This window comes from Monodon monoceros, unplaced genomic scaffold (genome assembly GCF_005190385.1).
Source record: "Monodon monoceros isolate NGI ecotype Baffin Bay Population unplaced genomic scaffold, NGI_Narwhal_1 Super_Scaffold_19, whole genome shotgun sequence".
NCBI lineage: Eukaryota > Metazoa > Chordata > Mammalia > Artiodactyla > Monodontidae > Monodon > Monodon monoceros.
This window is the reverse complement of record NW_021703775.1, coordinates 7341535-7351751: the sequence shown is the minus strand read 5'-3', so window position 1 is coordinate 7351751 and position 10217 is coordinate 7341535. Positions and strand designations below refer to the sequence as shown.

Genomic DNA, 10217 nt, shown 5'->3' with positions numbered 1-10217 from the left:
CCCCCATCCTGCCGGCACACGGTGAACCGTTCACTGGGGATTGCCCCGTGGAGCCCGAGAGACTCAGGATGCAGCCACCCTGGTGTGCCAGCCAACCACTGACCTGGTGACAAGGCAGGATCCCAGCACCGGTCGCTCCGGACCCCCTCCCCCACCCCCAGGGGCTTCAGGTGACCGCCTCCCTCTCTGCCCACCTAGGTGTCCCCGGATGGGGCCAGGCACACACGTCACTTTCACCTCCTGAGCTTTTGTTTCCTCACCTCCAAACAGGGATAATCGTTTGTACTCTTTAAGGTTGCTGCCAGAACCAGTGGGATCATGTATTCCTTAAGCACCCAACAATGCCTCGAACACAGCCCATGTTCAGCCCACTGGGGCTCCAACCCGTCCCCCTCACTCGACACTACACTTTTTATTCTCTCAGATAGCACATTACAGGCAACAGTACCCCAGGTGGTCCACACAACGACCCTCAGAGGTAGGGGCTCGTTCCATCCCATTTTCCAAATGGGAAACAGAGGCGCTGAGAGGCCACGTGGCTGGAGAATGCGAGAGTCAGGCTCTGCACCCAGAGCTCCCAGTCACGAGGCCTTGTTCAATTTTAACTAGGAATGTTCTAACACTAAAAAAGAGAGAGAGGTAAGTAAGGCTTAATTATAATAACACGTCCTTTTTAACTCACTCTTGTCCACTGGCTACAGCATACCTGCCACTTCCACACAAACGACTGCCTTTGCTTCTCCCAACAACCCTGGAGGAAAGTGAGCCCGAGGCCCACTGGGTCAGCCCAGCCCCCAGCCCGTGCCCTCAGCTGTCTCCCCACCTGCCACCTCCTCTCCTCTGCTTTCCTGCAGAAGCTGCTGCAGGCGACGGATGCAGGAGGGAAGCAGGAGGGTCCCCAGAGACTCCCGCCCCGCGTGGGTGTCATGGAAGCAGCTCTGAGGGAAAGTGGCCTGGAACAAGGAGCCTCTCCCGTGCCCCAGGCCTCGTGCACACCCTGGGGAGTAACTTGCCAAGTTCACTCCCACTAAGAGAAACCCTGGGCCAGTTATAAGGACACTTCCAGGCCATTTCCACATTAACAGTTCAAGAGGTTAAAAACAGGCGACAAGGAAAGGACACTGGGTTCAATTCCCTGCTCCACCGTGGACTGGCTGTCTAGGTAAGTCTCATAACCGCTCTGTGCCTCAGTTTGCTCCTCCAGAAAATGGGAATAAAAATGGGGGTGGGGGTAAAGCAGTCCTGGCAGCACCTGGCGTGTTACCTAAGGAACAAACAGTCTATTTTCAAGGGGAAATCATCTCCTGAGAGATGAGGGGGTGGAGGTGGGTCCACAGCTCTGTTGCTCACTAGCTGAGGGGCCCTGGCCAAGTTACTTGGCTTCTCTGGGCCTCAGTCTCCTTATCTGTAAAATGCACAGGGTGATCGTAAGGACAAAATGAGATGCTGAAGATGAAAGACCCAAAATGATGCGTGGCCTCAACATCACCTGCTCTCTGCGCTGGAAAGAGACTCATCTAATCTGGAAAGGGACTCATCTAAACGCACACATACTCACAGCTTAGTAACTATTTGAAAGCACAAGATTCGGGGAGGGGGAGGCTATGCAACAGGCAGCCTGGGTTATCCAGTGTATCTATGCCACATGCACAGAATTCAGAATCTCATTGTACGTGCTTAGAAAAATGGAAAGAAACGCCTGTTGCTGGTAAAATAATTATTTCAGTTTACTTCACCATATACAATCAATGTATTTTGATTAAAGATTAAAGACTAAATTAAAAATTTAATTTTAAATTTAAATTTAAAATTAAAATTTTAATTCTAAAATTAAAGAAAGGCAAATGTCTGTTACATATAAACCATAGAAAGAAGGTGTTGTGGAAACCTAAGGCACATCATTTGGGATATAGCAAATCACGATTACTTTCTCTTTTTTAAAAGACATGGGTTCCTTTGATGCGCCTCGCTGAAAGCATGACCTGCTGGACCCTCCAAGGACTAGTCCCAAGGGCTGTGTCGGCCCACCTGGAGATGGAGGGGGCTGAGCCCCCTTCTCACCCCTACCACCCCCCTCAGAGCTTCGAGCTGGGGAGCACCGGCTTGTTTTAAACAGTCCATCTCTAAAGGGGGAGCACACACCATGAGGGCCAGAGAACCTGTTGAGGGTCAGGAGAGCGTGCACCCCCAGGCTGGGGTTGCCCCCCTGCTGTCACCCAAACACCCCACCACCACCACGGCTCTGGGTTGCTAAGGACACAGTCTTTTCTGGAATCCTTCCTCGGCAATGCTTTCCTGGAACAACTGGAAACACAGAAACCACGCAGAGGGGGAGCTTGGAGCTATACAAACACCTGAATTCACACTAATTACACATAAAGGCCGTTGGAAGAGGCAGGGAGAAATACAGTTCATAAACTACCTGCTGGTCAATTATGGGTCATGAAAAAAAATTGGCTATTAACTTAGCATAAGCTAACTCCTGCTTCCTACCCACACCTGACAGCTCAGGGCTGCTCAGTGTGAAGGGGCAACAGAACCCAGGGTCCCCCAGAGAGAAAAGAGCCAGCCCACAGCTTCCCACAGGCAGGCCTCAGGGGGCCTGATTTTCAAATACGTGGTCTGTATAGAAGGCAAGTCTGCAGGCGCTATTCGTATGTGGCTTCACCTTGAGATAGATACTGATATATAGAGACAGATAATATAGTGTTTCTTTTTTTACCTATTTGAAGCTCAGGCTGGAGAGGCTGCCAGTCTGGTTTCTAAGACTGAGCAGGAAGGGGGCTGGGGTCATGTCAAAAGGGGTCTGAAGAGAAGGGGACTGAAATGAAAACCTTATCAGGGAAACGACCTTGACCTTCTCTGGAGAGGACAAATGATTGATTCTGCAAGGCAGGGACCAGGCCCACAGAACCCATGGCTAAACTCTGTGAACTTCACCCTTCTGCATCAAATAGAACACAAAAAGTACAAAATATTTTTTTAAGAAAAAAGAGAGAAGGGCTGAGATACAGTTCAGCCCACCTGCAGGCTTGCTCACTGCCTGCTAGAAGCTAGAAAACCAAGACCACACTTCCCGGCCTCCATCCAGGCCACACTCCCCACGAGGTGGAGTTTCCTGTGCCTCTTTGCTAACAGGCACCACCACGGAGGCATCAGATTTTCCCATGGGTGGTGATGGGGGTCCCAGGTGGTCCACTGGCCACAGCTCCGCGACGATCGCCGAGCAGCAGGCGGGACCCTCCACGTGGTGGGTCTGGGGTGGGAGGCAGCTCCCAGCGGGACGGCTCTGCAGTGTTGCTCTGGGGGTCACCCCTGCGGGTCTGGCCCAGGGCTGAGCTTTCAATGATTCTGCTATCCCTGAATTTCCTGCATTAAATCCTCTTCTCCTTAAACTAACCGGAGCAAATCCTGAATAGCACAGATGCTGACGATGCCGTCGACCAAGATCCATGAAATCTCGTGGGGAAAAAAAACTTTAGTGTGGAAAAAAAAAAAAGACTCTGGGCAGGACACCTCAAAGGAGGAGGCTTGTACATAGACAGGAAATCTACTTATGAGACAGGACTTCAAAGGAAGCAACCAGACAACGTACAAAAGAGCACTGACAACGATCTTCACTGTCGTGCTGCTAAACGGTGACAGACTGAAAATGACCTAAGGAAACGTCCATCCGACAGAGGGCTTGGTGAGTAAGCCGGGGCCACCCTGACCATGGAATCCCTCGCAGCCATGACAGCTGGTGCCAAGGAAGCGTATCCGACCATGTGGAAAAGAGCTACTCATTTTGAAAAGGCAGCCCAGAAAACAATGTAGGCATTACCTCTTTGTGTTAATATATACTTTTGGGCATACACGTATGTATGCATATTCGGAGCAGCAGGGACAAAGTTTGGAAGGATACGCCCCCAAATGTTACCGAGATGCCTGCTCGTGTTCTGCCCCCTGGCTTGCTGGATGGGAGAGTCTGTCTGTTATGCAGCACCTGGCCTCGGGCCACCCGAGGGGGGCAGCCTGCCAGGACGGAGCCAAATCACAAGTCTGGTCGGGGCCCCAGGCGGCTGGACGACCCGTCCCACGCCAGGTTCACCACCTTACAGGCCCTCCCCGCTTGCTGGTCTGGCCGAGTCCTGTCTACAATGGTCCCTCTGCCACCTAGAGACCCCGGGATACCCATGGAACACTCCCAGCGACTTCAGCTCTAGAACGTGGTACCGGATAAGCCTTGCTTACCAGAACCCCTCGACGCACAGAGCCGTCTTCGCTCGCGAAGGCCACACAGCAGCAAGATGATACCAGCTAAGCCTCGGAAAGCAGGTGACGCACATCTGCAAGATGTTTTGTGTTCGTACACTAAGAGCCCATTCACACCCTGAAAGTACAGTGGAAATGCTAATACATCATGATTTAAAGATCTGATTTCCAATGGACCATGCAGCTGACACCAAGCAAATATACAGGGCTGAGTCTATCCCCATGGAAATGACCCCAGGGCACGGAGGATGAACCACCAGGTGGAGTGGCGTGGCCGCCTGGTTCAGACGTCGACCCCCCAGCAAACGCCACCCTCCTTCTCGTCACTTCCATCAGCAGAGTTAGCACTGCAGCTGCTAAGTCAGGAATCTTCCACGCAGACGGACCCATAAGAAAGTTCCTGCTACCACTCCTTGCGGAGGAGGTCAGGGAGAAAGGATGAATAATTAACAGGCAAGCTGATGGAACCTCGGGATTAGGAGTTAGGTATCAAACCCAGGTTAGAATAGCTGGTGCCAGTGCAGACGCTGCTTCAGAGCAGCTCCCTGCATTTCCCACGTGGGCTGCAGAGCCGTGAGGAGAACTCAAGGGACCCAGGTCAGAGCCTTCATGGCCACCGCACCTGCCCCTGCACCCATGAGGTGCTGAGGCTATGCCTGCCCCAGAGCTGCAAGCAGACCAAAAGAGCGAAGAGCTGAGAGCAGCTTGCACAGGCTCGCAGCAGTGTCTACAGAAAGGACAGCGAAGGGGATGGATGATGCTCGCGAGATATGTTAAGTGGAGATAAAAACTCAGGAAGGAGGGCATGTGTGCATCCAACACAGAGAGGCGGGGAAGGACGGACAGACACCTGATAGTCATGAGGTGCTAAATACACCCAGGCAGCTGGGCAGTAAATATTCATGACACACTAATGTTGAAAAGGTACTAAATATTCATAATATATTCACACGCAGGAGACTAAATATACAACAGGAACCTGATATCGGCCGTAATTCGCTTACCCACTGGTGACACCGACTGTGCTGCTCTGATCCACGGCTGTCCATGAGGCTCACCGGCAGGCCACAGATGTGGCAGGGCAGAACTGCCCCTACGGCTCCCAGCAGAACAAGTGTGTGTGTGTGTGTGTGTGTGTGTGTGTGTGTGCGCGCGCGTCACTGGCCCAGGGCACCTCCCATCTGCGGCCCTGCTGCTAGTACTTGTAAGCACACGTTAGCGGGGAAAGCTGACGCTGCAGAGGGAGATGGACCACGTGAACCCTGCACGCCCCAGGACTCAGGGTCTGAGGCTCTCCCACCTGCTGAATGGAAATCAGAGGAATTCCCACCTGTGTCACCCTCTCCTACCTGTGTTACCTTCCCCATCTTTCTGCCCTGGCTCTTTGCTTTAACTTGCATCAAGGTCCTTTCCCACAGGACATCGACCACTTAGCCCTGCTCAGGAGCGCTCTGTAGAGCACACTTGCTCATTTTCCTGGAACGCCATCAGATCTCAGCTGAGGAAGGACCCTTTATTGCTTTAGGAGACTTTATTAGGGGTTCCTAATTGGGAACTATAATAAACGCCCTTTTGCCTTCTAAGAAAGACAACGGAAGAGTAACAGCCACAAATAATTTATGAAGCATTTTCTCCACTGATACGATACCTCAAGTGATGCTTGTGTGTGTGTGTGTGTGTGTGTGTGTGTGTGTGAGTGTGTGTGTCCCTACCCCCATGCTATGGGGTCGCAGGGACTCTAAGTGGCAGAGCGGAAACCAAAGCCCTGACTGCCCGCCTCGGCTGGGCAGCCTGCTTTAAGAAAGCAAAACACCTCTGACATTTTCATGTCCACACTTGGGACAGCTGTTCTGAGACCAGTTTCTTGGGAAACTTGCACACCTCAGCTGATGCGTCTGTTGTCTCCCACAGATGTGAGAATCTGGGGATAGAAACAATGGACAGATTGGTGTTTGGACCCCAGGGGTGAAGGTGGGTACTCCAGAAGTTCTCAAACTTCATACATTCAAAAGCCTGTCCCACACATCAGGGCTAGGAAGACACTTGAGCAAATAAATAACTTCCTACTCCTCACCTTTCAAAAGGCTCTTCTGTCATTTCTTTTCACGGATAGCTTAAACATAAGAAAAATAACTGGGAGCCCTTCCTACCCGGAATCTACACAGGAACAGTGCAAGTGTCTGCACGGAGCTAGTGCCAACACCGGTGAGGGGGCATCCCTAGTGGTGTGCCCACACCTGTCTGATCATTTCTTGTCAATCTGCTGCTAAGTTTGCTGAGCATCCGCCCCCCACCCCATGGCATCTACTGGTTTGTGACCCACTGAGCTCAGGGTTATGGGTCATAGCACGTTAAAGCAATATAAAGGATGCCGCCGTAACTCCTAAGAATCACCGATGTGTCTTAAAGGTCCATTTACCTGAGCTGAAAATTTGAAATGAGTTTCCAGGTGCAGATAACTAAGAATAACAGGGTTAGATGAGAATTCCTCTGATTTCCTTTCAGCTGGGGGAAAAGACCAGGCATTTAGAAAGCTGACCGTGCCTGTTGTCCTTTGTACAGATGACACTACCTGTACCAGGGTTTACAGGTACCCTGACAACAAAACGGATAAGCACAACACCAGGAAGGGTCAAGTCACAGGTGGGACCCGAAAGGCCACTCCTGGGGCAGCCTTCTGTCTCTAGGAATTCAAGAGCTCCTTCCCATGGGAAGTTCTCTTTCATCTCACGTCTGTGTGGCCAAGTCTTAATGTTACTTAAAGTCCCACCTCCTCTGAGAAGCCTTCACTGGCCACTTAACCTTCCATGCATGGAGTGTGAACTAAACCCAGGGCTTTGGGTGTACAGCTTTAGGTTTCATAAGAGCTAATCATATTCTCCAGACAATTCCCAAGGCCCCTGAAGCATCAATTATGACTTGGACTTTTCTGTATTTTTCCTGCTGCTTTTAGTAAATGCCAAGCATACGGTGGGTCGTTCCGATGATGAAGCAACAGCGGCAGAAATAGGGTGACTGTTCGGAAAACACTAATGCGTGTGAAATTGGTCTACCGGGCTGGGCTCAGTAGTGTGTAGGCTCCCCCCACCACCAAAGCTTCAAAGCTGCTCTTTCTCCATTTCCTCTCAGCCCCAGACTGGCAATTCCAACAGGCCCTACAGCCTTTCCAGTCTTTTTCGGGTACTAAGAAGCCCAGTGCACATAACCGAGGTCAGTGACACAAAAGATGGGGCGGGGGGGGGCGGGGGGAGAGGGAGTTTCCAGTCTATTTCCCCAGCTTGCTCTCCACCCTGCTTCCTTCCCACCTTGCCAGAGTACATCTGGTTTCTCCAGGGATGGGGGAGTTAAGAGAAAAAGATGTTGAAATTCCCTTTACACATCAAGAGCTTTACTCTAAGCCACAATGTCCAGAAGACAGAAGACACAACCTAAGAAAGATTCCTGCCCTGCAGGTGGAAAAAAGTTCTTCTGGTACCGGGAGAGAGGAGCCTGGGAGCCCCCTGGCCCTTTGCACCGTGCCTGGAGGAGGAGAGGCGGTGAGGGAAGAAAAACCCCCAGGAGGTGGAGGGGGATGGAGAAGGCAGGGGGGAGTCTGTCCTGCCTCCTGCTGGGAGCACAGGGACTGCTCGGTACAGCAGGAATGGGGGCCTGGGCTGTTCCACACAGACTGGGCAGGTTCCCAGTTGCCCAGCAGGGACCTGGTGGAGACCCAGCGGGTGGGGACCTCAGGACCAGATGCAGGAGTCGGGTCCCCAGCTGTGGCTCACCCCAGTGACAGCCGGCTGGACAATAGGCAGTGGAAACAGAAAAAGGAGGCTCAGTCGTGGGAAACCCATCAGAGGACAGCAAGGGGCCACTCTCCCCCATGCCCCGATGTAACTGCAACCTTCTCCTGGAGCCCAGAGACCACCTGCGGTGAGAAGGGGCCCCAGAGGGTGACCTGCGGAGACAGAGACTGACTCTGAGGGACTAAGCTGCTTTAAGCTAGATAGCGGCTGAGAGAAAATCACTTGAATTAGGCTCAGGAAAATCACGATCATGACCTAGGACTAGATATGTCAAACGGGAACCAAAGTCCTTTGTTCGGGGCAGCGAAATTAAGCTCACCTATAAAAAACTTTGCACATCACAACTGGTGGCTGGTGACCTTCACCCTTCCACGATAAAGCTGGGCAAGAAACATCTCTACTCGGATTCAAATGCTTCCGCAGGGTCTCCATGCAACACCAACAGCGTTTATAAAAGTGTGTCTGGGGGCTTCCCTGGTGGTGCAGCGGTTGGGAGTCTGCCTGCCAATGCAGGGGACACGGGTTCGATCCCTGGCCTGGGAGGATCCCACATGCTGCGGAGCAACTGGGCCCATGTGCTACAGCTACTGAGCCTGTCTGTGCTCTGGAGCCCGCGGGCCACAACTTTTGAAGCCCGTGTGCCAGAGTAGCCCCCGCTTGCTGCAACTAGAGAAAGCCCGCACACAGCAGCAAAGACCCAACACAGCCCAAAAAAAATTAATTAAAAAAAAAAAAAGTGTGTCTGTGCACAAGGCACATGGCTAACCTCCAGAGGAAGAGCAGGTGACTGCAAGCTTCCCAAGGCAAATCCAGGCCCCCTGAGCCATCGCGGAAAACTTACCCCCCAGAGGCCCAGGCACCTCCACCCACAGTCTCTCACTTAACCCTGTGAGCTGGCGATCACCACTCCCATTCTGCTAAGTCAAACTGAGACTCAGCAAGATTCGGTGACCAGCTCAAGATGACCAAGCTCAGTGACAATACGAATAGGACAGCCACCCTTTCGTGTGCCCCACGTGCCTGGTCCCACACAGCGGCCACATGCTGTGTGTGAGCTGCACAACACCCGTGGAGGGGCCACTTCTTAAAATTTTATCAACGAGGAAATGTGCTCAGAGAGGCTAAGAAACTTGACTCACAGGCAAGTCTAGACCAAGGGTGAGGCAAGCGAGGCCCTCGCTCCAGGCACAAAATTTAAGGCGGTACCAAGAACTCCAGAAGATAAATGTTATAATGAACTGTTTTAAAACATCAAAATTAACACAAAATCCACATTGTACAAAACATCACAATTTTAAATAAAGACAGGATCCGTATTATTGATTTTTCCTTCTGCCTTGGGCTCCAATATGGCTCAGCACAGCACTGGGGCAGTGCCAAGAAACCAGCCCAGCTCAACCCTTCTCCACCAGCCCCCAAAGGCAGAGACCCCTGATGCTCCTGCACTGCCTCTAGATATGTTTCTCCTCACAATTTTATGACCTCAAAGGGCTGTAAAGAGTGATCAGGATGCTCCATCATCGCAGGTGTGAGCTCCAGGGAGACCGGGGTCTAAACAGATTCTGTTCCATGGTCACGTGCACATGTTATGTAAATGAAGGAAGTGTGCAGGCTTGAATAACGGGGTGGGATATTTTAAGATATCAGTTGGGGAAGGTGTGGGGTGGGCTCGATCACACAGCTGCTTGTCTCCCACTGGATGGATTTCTGGCTCAAAATTAAGTTTTCAGCAGTGACACGATACCAGCTGCCGCCTGTACCTACGCAAGTCCAATCCAAACGGTGGCATTCCTTTTCACTTTGCATTTCAAAAGCCAAAGCTTAGTTGGTAACTACTACGTTGGAGTAGCTACTTATGCTTTGATCACTTGTTCACCTCATATTAAAGCCCCGCCTGAGATGAAGTCTCTGTTCAACAAATATGTGTTGATTAAAAATTCGAACATTTCTTAGATCACACCCAGAACCTCGTACTAGCGGCTTGTAATCAAAGCTTAAAACCTGTATAACAAATCAACCATTACCTGGAGCAGAAGGAAAACAGTTTATGACTCTGTCCACTATTTTCTCCTGCCGTGGCCATTAGCGACGGGAGGCACAAATACTTCCGTCTACTAACACCTTCAACCCTGCAGACCGTCTCCCCTCTTTTCTATTTTCTGAACACGATCAACT

At 51.4% G+C, this 10217-nt stretch overlaps 1 protein-coding gene across 1 annotated transcript in view; it reads right to left on the bottom strand.

Annotated features, from left to right (window-relative positions):
* KIAA1211L (KIAA1211 like) overlaps window positions 1-10217 on the bottom strand; it is a 121133-nt gene that overhangs the window by 110545 nt on the left and 371 nt on the right. The window lies entirely within an intron of this gene.